Here is a 10605-nt window from a genome sequence, read left to right on the forward strand (position 1 = left end):
CGAAAATATGACCATTACAAGGTGCACATCGTCGTTGGGCAGAAAAAAAAACCCTATGTGTCTTTGGCCCCTGAACATATTTAAAGCAAAACCTCCTATGTAACCTGTTGGCAGTTTTGCTTTAAACATGTTCAGGGGCCAAAGACACATAGGAGGTTTTTCCTGCAAAATGACGACATTCAATTTTTTATTCCACTAATTTTGTTCAGCATTGTATATGGTATAAAGTATTCTCAATTTTAATTGCTTTTGCAAGACAAACAATTTGAGATCATTTTGGCTAAAATCGGAGCATTTTTAGGTTTGACCCCAGTGTAGCAAGAAATGAAACCTTTTTATTTTTCATTGCTCGAGAACCGTCGGAGGTAAACTAAACTAAACTTGACCAAATGACTACTTGGTGTGGTTTTGAACTAAGTCTGATCAATTTTAAAATTTAACCCCTCTATGACTTTGAGAGAAGCATAACTGGGATCAAGAAAATCCCTGGCAACACCAAGACCTGCACTGGAGATACATCCAGCGTCAATTGTCAGTAGCAATCACTCATCATCAAGTGTTTCAAGTATAGACAAAGGCAACAGTGTTTGCAAAAACGTACACAAGTAAGTGTATTTCTTGGTTCAGATTCAACAAACTTTGTTTACTGGAGGAGCCATAACTTTTTGGAGCAAGGTACATTTTTCTGGCATTTCAAGGTTTTTCAAGGTCATTTCAAGAGTTTTAACCTGGATCCTAGCCTTAGTCACAACCAAATGCACGGACTTTGGAAATCATACACTAACACATATTGTACATTGTTTTTTTGGTTTTTTGTGGCCTTTTATTGATGCCACCAGCAGCAAACATGGACTGATCTTTGAACAGCTAGCCAAAATGCTGACTGTGCTTCCTCGCTTTTCTGCAGCTTATACGATTAATGGATTACCTAAAATTACTGAAATTTAATGAATGTATAAATATAAAATCTAATTAAACGCATACAATTTGTTTGCTATAATTTCTGTTCAGGAAATATTCAGCATCTTTACCATGTTTAGTACCATGTTTTCATACCTGATGTGCATTTCAGCAATTAAATCATGTGCCGCTTGTGTGTTCAATACCTGTGTTGCCTTGTACAGAAAAACCCGTTTTTCTGATTTCCAAAATTAGGGTCGGTCGATTGAGATCAAGCAAACGTCTTTTTGTTTTTGGCCTTACCTTGGGATATGGTTGCCGGAGGTAGTCTCGCCCCTTGACTGAATATGTGTGCTTTATGTGTTTTTTGATATTTAAGTCACGCACTTTTGTTGTTTTTTATTGATTGTAAATTTCACATCAATTTAGCTTTTAGCTGCGACTGTGTCTTTTAATAAACCACGAATTAAAAAATAAATGAATATTCATCTGGTGATGATAAATCAACACTCTGAATTATACATTAATGATTACGCAAGTTGGCTCATTATGGTTCTTACGTGCAATACATCACATGTTCCCCAGGATGATGACACCATTACACGCATAGGTTATACAATTACATATGGAGAAAATACCACTTTTGATAATTCCCATATAACACCTACTGCATCTTAGTGGCTTAGCGGTAGACATTACATGTTTTGCCCCAATCGTTTAAAAGGCCAGGGAACATTTCAACTACTAGTATTAGGTTTAGGTCTCTGCATATTGCATTACGGTAAAAAAGTCGAAATAGCAAATGTGTTTAAGCACGCACATGTTTCCCAGAAAAAGCTACTAAGTGATTCTCGTTTTAGTACATAAGGTACCAACCTGTTTCAAGATATTTAATTTGCTTTGCCATTTTTTCCTAAAGCAACCTTGACTCAAGTTCTTCTAAAACAAATCAAGGGCCAATTAATCATTCGATTCTGCCAAAGTTGCCTAGTTAGTGTACAAATATCCCTAACAATCAACAGTTAGATTTACAGCGACACTTTATGGTACAACGTAACCAATGAGAATGCAATTAACATGTGTTAAAAGCCTCTCACTTAACAGAGGATTCCGATTCCATTACGTTTTTCCATTAACTTTAAAGTATGCAGACATTTGTGTTAGATGTTTTACAAAGGTCATCTGGGCGACCCATTTGTTATGAAAAAGGTTTTCACATTCTTAAGAGCAGATTTGTCTAAGGTAAATTCAATGATTGAAACTAGCTAGAATGCTAGAATGAATAATAAACACTTCTTTCAATTCATATGATTTCTTTCTTGCTTAATAGTGATGCTCATTGCAGGTAAAATGTTAATAAGATTGAAATGAAAGGAGAAATGAAGTCATGTACAAACACATCATTCCTAATGTATTTTGAAAAAGAAAAAAATGTTTAAATTAATCTCACCATCATCATCATCATCATCATCATCATCATCATCATCATCATCATTATTATCATCATCATCATCGTCATCATCATCAACATCATCATCATCATCATCATCATTATCATCATCATCATCATCATCATCATCATCATTATTATCATCATCATCACAATCCACAGAGACATAAAGTCTCCCAATGTGTTACAAAGCGTAACACAGCTACCCAGCAAACACAAAACGTTTTCGACATCAATCACAAAAGGTTAGAAAAGGTTGCCAGAAAACGTTTAAATGTCGGGTTATATAAAGGACATATAAAGTGCATAAATCATTTTAATAACATTCAAAAACATTTGTTGAAACATACTGCAAATATTTTAACATAACGTTATTTACGTGTTAGCAAAATATTTAGCAAAAAATGTAATTTGGATCTGGAGACGAGGGCGAAACACATGAACAGAGACGAGGAGAACTATTTCTTACCGAATATTTTCGACCAGCTTCTAGCGCCGCCACCGGCAGCAACTTCAGGAAAGAAGAAGAAGCAAGGTTGCCAGTCTGAAGAAGTGCTGCGTAGCAGCATGACACTGTAACAAGGTATGTCACCAAAAATGGATTTGATAGTATGAATTCCCATCGAATAGTGTTAAATGATAATCCAGATGAAACATTTCTTAAGTAGTGTAGAAGTTAGGAACTTTTGAGTTCGATACTTACGTGGTGAAAAGAATCCGTAAGCATAGCAAATGTTTGAGTGATTATAATTTATGCTGTTTTACTAAGTAAGCTATGTTCAAATTTCAAGCAACCTAATTGGAGGTAAGTGCCGGATTCGATTGTTTTTCTGATGAGATGAATGTCAATTATGAATTATGAATTTTGAATTGCATTATAGTATAAGAATCTCTTCTACCAAATGGGGCCAAAATAAATGACAATTTGCAATTATTAGAACGCAACAATATAAGCACGCGTCTTTTCGAAACCCGTACAGCTTAACGTTCTAGTCCCCTTTAACTTTATTTTAATTGAACAGAATATTCTGAAAAATATTTTTAAACATAAGGGAATAAAACTTCATGAATTTGCTGCAACTAAATGCAAAGTGGGTACAGCAAAGTAAGGATTGATTATTTGACCCAGTTTACGACTTTTTGTTGCTCTCTAAGGTATATGCAATTTAGCAAAGGAACATTAGTAAAACACACAACTGGAAGCCTCTTTTCCACATGGTTTAACTGGTAACCATGGTAACGAAATTCATTTTGGGAAAACTCTGACATACCCACAACTCGATCTAGCACTGAATTAAGCTAATCCCGTAAGGGAATACCATGTAGGTCGCGATACTTTCCTGATCATATGTGGAAGACAATAAAACTTTGAAACAGTCATGAACAATACGTGAAATTATATTTGTTTGTTCTTTACTGAACAATCTGGGATCAAACTTTTTCAGGGGTAGGAAGTCATGCGATACAATAGTTTAGTTTTGCATAAAAATATTCCTTTGTCATTTTGACAATACACAATACATAACAACAACTAATATTAGTTGTTAATAATTGCCTGTTACTGACACACTCCCCCGTAAATGAATTCTAATTTGATAATAAGTATTAGTATTAATTTGATAATAAGTATTTTAGGCATAAAATTAGCTATATAACACCAATTCCAGAAAAATACAGTACTAATAATTTTGGATTACAAACATATTACCCTGTTTTGTCAAACGGAATCCCAATCCTTTAGTTAGTTCTAACTGGTAAATGAAAGTAATATTTTAATATTTTACCAATGTTTGGAAATAAGGGCCAAAAACATGCATTTTCAGAGCGTTTTCGTATACTGTGACAATCAATCCCAAAGATTTGTACCAAGACTAATTTCAGGTAATGCATTCTATTTTTTTGAAAACACGTTTTTTATACAATTCTCTTTTATAAGCAATTATCAAAATTAACATAAAATATTTAATTTTTGAGCAAACTCATAGCCGATAGGGCCTACTTCAAATTTTGAATGCTTAGACTTGTGCCAACCCTTGGAATTTCCTTGTTTTTTGCCACATTTTTCACTTCAAAAACAACAATGTTTATGAATTATCCTTCATTTTTTGCTTTTAGTACAATTTATAAACAATTTAATTTTTTACACATTCGCTGAGTTCAAATGGTTTATTTGTGAGCGTTAGAATAAATTCTAGCAATGATGCATGTTTGCTGGCTTTCAAATTATCGGTCCAAGGATTTGATTGATTATAAATATTTTGTGCATCGTGAATAATGTACTTCCATGTGGAACGCAGCGCAACGGTAATGGAATTTTGTTTATTTACTCACCGGTAGTGTTAAAACTAAATTTTATTTCATAAGGTGAAAATGACCTTAACCTTTCATTCACGTTGCACATGTTTGACTTAATACAAGCCGGGAAAATAAAATAAGGGAAAGGGAATGATAAACTATGATCTTCATTGCCATGAATAACCATACAACAGATAGCGACACAGAATACAGAACTAAGATAACTCAATAATATCCCGATGATTCAGTATAATGCATAGTACCATTTGATGGGGATGTGAAGAGAACGGACCGTGGTTTGGATTCCAGACACAGCCATCAGAAAATGACTAACTGAGATCGCGCGTCAAATAAACTTACTGCAGTATATAGGCATATATGGGAATCGAACCCGGTACCTCTCAGTTCTGAAGCACGGGATGCACTAAAACCTGTGATATTAATCCTTGATAATGCTTAAAAGATAGAAAGAAATACTAATGTACGATGTCAATCAAACAAAAATCCCACAACTAAAGTAGCAATCGTTCAATCATCACGTCATTTAAATACTCAATCGAAAAATAAATAAATAAATACATAAATAAAACAAATAAATAAATAAATAAATAAACAAATAAGTAAATAAATAAGAAATATAAATCAGTTTCTATACGCTTTAACAATAAAGCAGCATAAGAAAAAAGATGAAATAATAATAAGGTTTCGAACCAGCGACACGGATCAGCGACGATCAGAGCAGCATCAAAGAAATTAATTACAACACCTTAGACCGCTCGACTGGGTGTCAAACAAATATGTTCACCTGTGGCGTTACGTAATATTGGCATATGTCTGTGGGTAAAGATCCTACGTAATAGAAAAGTACGGAAGATGCATAAAATGGTCTATAAATGAAGTCATACTTACAGAGGTCATTGACATGTAATTAATTCTTTGTATACTTTGGTTGTAAAAAACATAGTCGACACACTTTTTTGAGATTTCTGAAAGCAGCCTTGAACCTCGAATTCACATATAAATTGTGGGTTGTTACATGGATTTCAAAGTAATTATATCATGAAAAGAGCCACCGAGAGGAATAGATAGTTATTCAGAGCATTCTGTTATTTGCAAAAGCCGACGATCAGACAGAAATGATAAAAGGAGCATGACCAGATATCACCGTTAATTCCACGGTAAGCTTAAAACGCATTGAAAACGTGAAAATGCAGTCACAAAATGTATAATATTACTAAATCACCAAAACGAATTGTAACGTAGGTATGGAGAAAAGAGTTGTATTAACAATAACAAAGTATATGCCAAAAGATTTGTCTTTGGCATGTCGCTTTCTTGAAATATCACCAAAATATCAAATTTCGGAAAAAAACGCCCCAAAATTTAAAACAAACATGAATCTTCTAAAATAAATGCACATTTGCACTCGGTGGCCCGGTCATTACCTGGCGCTGTGATTTGGGATTCCTCGTTGCTTCTTCTCTCCGCTTACCTCAATTTGCACGTACCACAGCTCTTAATCGAGATAAAATGAACAATACATTTAAGTTTGTTTTGTATAACTCTGATGCATTTATCTGGTAAACTAAATATTACAGATGAAATCTACGTAACAACTATATTTTCAAATGCTTCTCTGGTAACTAAAACATCACAGACGATAAGCAACAGAGCATTTCAACTGCTGCTTTTTTGTTCATGGTGAATAAATTACATTTTCATTGTATATTCAAGTATAAATATTAGAAAAATTGTAAACGATCAACAACTAAATTCAAACACCTGTTTGATAATGTTTCAAAATATCATGCTAACCTACTGCACTATTTACCGATTACAGTGATTTCATTATGACACAAATTAGATTTAATAAAAATCGATTTCACACCTTTCTAAAATTGTGATTCGTGACATTTGAATTTCACCGGTGTATCGCACAAGAAAGAAATACAGTTGAAATCCCAGGGCAGTTGATGGAGTTGGGAATTGAATGCAATCAACTAAACAGAATTGAGTAAACAGGCAATGTAAAGCAGGTCTCTGCCCCTTACTTAATTTATAATAAATTAACCTTGCTTACTGTACGCAAATTGTAATTTTGTTCTGAAGCATCAAGTAGAACAAATAAAATGTTTACCCTGTCATTTTGCAAAGTGAGGTCAGTGAAATTCGATTCACTAAACACCGTTCAATGGACATAGAGTAATGGTTACCTTAGCGTGCTTAATAATCAAATCTGTGACGTGCATTTGTCAATATCTCGGTGACATTACAACACCTTGGTAAGTCTGTGATGAAACAAAGCTGAAATTCATTTATTTGTACATTTTAACAGTTTTTCACAAATTTGATTTATTTCATTATTATTTTACATTTAGTTGTTTCATGTCGAATGGTAAAAACACTGAGAAAAAAAATCAACTACCATGCCAATGTTTTATAAGATAGAGTGTGCAAGTTCTAGTCTGTTAGAGGCTATATCGGGATTCTCAGGTATGTTACGATTCCTTAAACGGCAATATCCGTTCCTGCATATAACAATTTTGACCAATATGTTTGAAACTAACGGCGACGAAAGTTCTATAAACAGAAATATGGTACATTTAAATCTAACTGTTTTGATTTTCACTTAAGCTAACAAATGCACAAGATGCATCAATGTATAATGTGCTAGTAAAAGGGGAATGCTATCAATTTATTGACTATATCAGTAGCATTATTAGCATACTTTATAGTAGCACTATTTGAACAATATCGCGACAGATTCACCAAAAATATTTGAAATTTGAAAAAACGGCTTAGATATTTTTATCTAATTTTTAAAAATTAATAAAAAAACAAATTTGGCCCACGATTTTTTTTGTTACGTTTAACGAAAAAGAAGTGGGCCAAAAAACCGTTTTTTTATATTTTAAGTTAAGACCAACCTTAACGTACAACTGAGTTTCTTTTTGCACAAACTCAAGGGAAGTTGTAGCTTAAATAATATACAATTTATTATTGCTTCAATCATTAGTTAATATTTTTTTTACTATTAGTGTTATTTAATTTTTATTATTATATTTTACCAGGAATATAAACCATAGCAAAAAAAACCACAATTTGTTTGGTCCCTCTAGAACATCACCAGAGAGTGAGTTGTCTCATATTGGTTACCATTACTAGGCATGTAGTTAATATTGAGGGTATTTGAGTTGCTAAATTAATGTTTAGCAGTAGCATTATGTAACATTTCCCCCTGTTTAATCAAGTTTAACAATGTTGGTCTTGTTGCATAGATTTGAACTGCAACATTACCAAAAATCCAAAAATAATTCATCCATATCTTCACGAGAGATAAAAAGTTCACATGGCCTTGAAAATAATTCATGGATAAATCACGTGACTAAATGGCTAAAACGTGACAAACTGACCACCAGAAAGTGGATGTCTTGTATAACCAATAGTCGGCACTGATGTTTTTAACACCTTCCATCCCACTGAATAGCCTGTAGCCTAATCTTACATACATTATAAAATAATAAACACGTTGAAAACCCTGGGCTCTAAAGGCTGTCTTCACCATTCTTTTACTGTGTTCAGATGTGTGTATTTGATTAATTGTGGTATCAGAAATGCTGACGTCTTGGCAGGAAAATAATTCGTCAATTGCGACTTCTGGCAATAATTTGTGTGAACAATGTCCTGTATGTAGGAGTCGACAGTTATTTACAGCACTGACAATAGAATCAACATGTATCCAACATTACTAGAGTGAAAATAACAAATGTGTGATATAGACCTTTTCAAATCAAGATCGGAAAAGATCGGAAAACCGCAGTATTTATTCAGTAAGCTAGGGGGTCAAATAATCAAGCGGAATCACGTACCCTTTTGATAGACTTAATCCACCAGTCCTTCCACTGCTTACGCGCGGTCATCGGGTTGTGCTCGCAGGTGAGGACTGGTAACGATTGCGTTCGAAAATTGTCGAGCGCACGCACTCAAGAATAATTAATTAGTTGTGATCACGTGGGTGGAGCACCTCCTTTTAAGAATGTAATAACTTTTTTATGAATGAATTTACTACGAAATACGATGAATGGCAAACAAATAAACAAGATATTAAAATAACAAATAAATAAAGTGTTTACTATTTTAACCGTATTTTAAATAATATTATTTCTATTTTATTGATTAAAAAATAATCTTACTTTGAAATAACAAACCAAGCAAATCAATTCAGTATCCAATTTTAATAAATTTCACTACTTTTTCAACCCAGTTTCCAAGAGATTTTTTTTTTTTTAAGTTTTCACCTTTGGCTAGTTCTTTGCCTTTGCCGTACGGCAAGTGTATGACTATGTATGACTATGATCACAGATCTTTTTAGGGTCTGTGGACTGTGGTATGACTCAATTTTAAAGATTGAACAATATTTTGCATAGGTTTGCATGATTTTTCAAAAGGACTACACTACACAAACACGCAGTTAATATTTGATTTGCAACATTTCCTCATTAAAAATCATACCAATGCTGCGCCAAACACAAACTGTGTTTTTCTTTTTTCTGGTCATTTTCGAATCCTTGCAAGGAATTTGGCTTTCTAGTATTTGTTAAATTATAGTGTTTATTGTTTGGATTAAGTTATTCATCAGAGGCGTAGCCGTAGTCCAATGGGGGGGGGGGGTACACCACTCAGTCCGACACGCCCTAGTACGACACGCTGCTAGTCCGACTACACAAATTCCTTACTACTTAGAGGTGTGTCAGTCCGAAAATAAAAACACTGCGCTAGTCCGAAAAAAAGCATGCGCTAGTCTGAAAATGAAAACCACTGCAACAGTCCGACACACCGCTAGTCCATATATGCCCCTAGTCCGAATCTGAAATACACTGCGCTGGTCCGAATCTGGAAAACACTTCTTCAGTCCGACACTGCGCTAGTCCAAATATCGGACTAGCACAGTGTTTCCCAAATTCAGATTCGGACTAGCACCATGTTTTTCAAATTCGGACTAGCGCAATGGTTTTCAGTTTCGGATTGGCGTAGTGTTTTTAATTTTCGGACTATAGCGGCGTGTGACTGGCAGAGTGTATTTTAGATTTTGACTAGCGGCGTGTTGGACTTGGACTAGTGCAGTGTATTACAGATTCGGACTAGCGCAGTGGTTTTCAGTTTCGGACTGGCGCAGAGTTTTTCATTTTCGGACTAGAGGCGTGTCGGACTGGCAGAGTGGACTAGCGCTGTGTTGGACTGATTCCAGACTCAATAACATTGGCTTCCTGTTGTCCAGCTTGTATGAACCTATTACATGATGTACATGTGTAGACAAGATGATTGCGGCCTAGTCGAGCACCATCATGACTCGGCTAGGCCTGCATGTGCATGCCATGCCAGTCGGTCCGTGGATCCACGGAAAATCCAGTTTTGTCGGCATACACTGGTCCATCGGCACGCAAACGGTGCACCACCCTGACTTCAGTTCATCCCAATAACATAAAAATCCGTGTAAAATCCTTCCTGGGTAGTGATATCCTCCGGTGTTGACTTTGAAATTGAACTTTTTCAGATCAGAATTCAGATGCTGACTCACCGCGTATTAAACGGCACAAAAATTCCTCCAATTTTGCACAAAACAATCCATAATGTCAAATTAATACATCCAAAGTGTCGCCATGAACGTCAGCTTCAACTTCTTCAGGCAAAGTTTTTGTATAAATAATCAGGTTTCATGTAATCATGAAATTAAACCTTGTTTGATGTGTATTCCCATTGCCACAGCATACGGCTTGTCTTTTTGTCTTGCTCACGAAAAAAATCCTGAGTCAGCACAGAGCACGTGCACGAAAACAAAATCGAGTATGTATTGTGTATGTATCATTCATAGGCCCCTCGTATTGTCTGGGTCTGTATGCGCTTGAGAATTCAACAATATTACATAGTAATAACACTTAATAGTGTTAGCTCTATTAGAA

This window comes from Amphiura filiformis, chromosome 8 (genome assembly GCF_039555335.1).
Source record: "Amphiura filiformis chromosome 8, Afil_fr2py, whole genome shotgun sequence".
NCBI lineage: Eukaryota > Metazoa > Echinodermata > Ophiuroidea > Amphilepidida > Amphiuridae > Amphiura > Amphiura filiformis.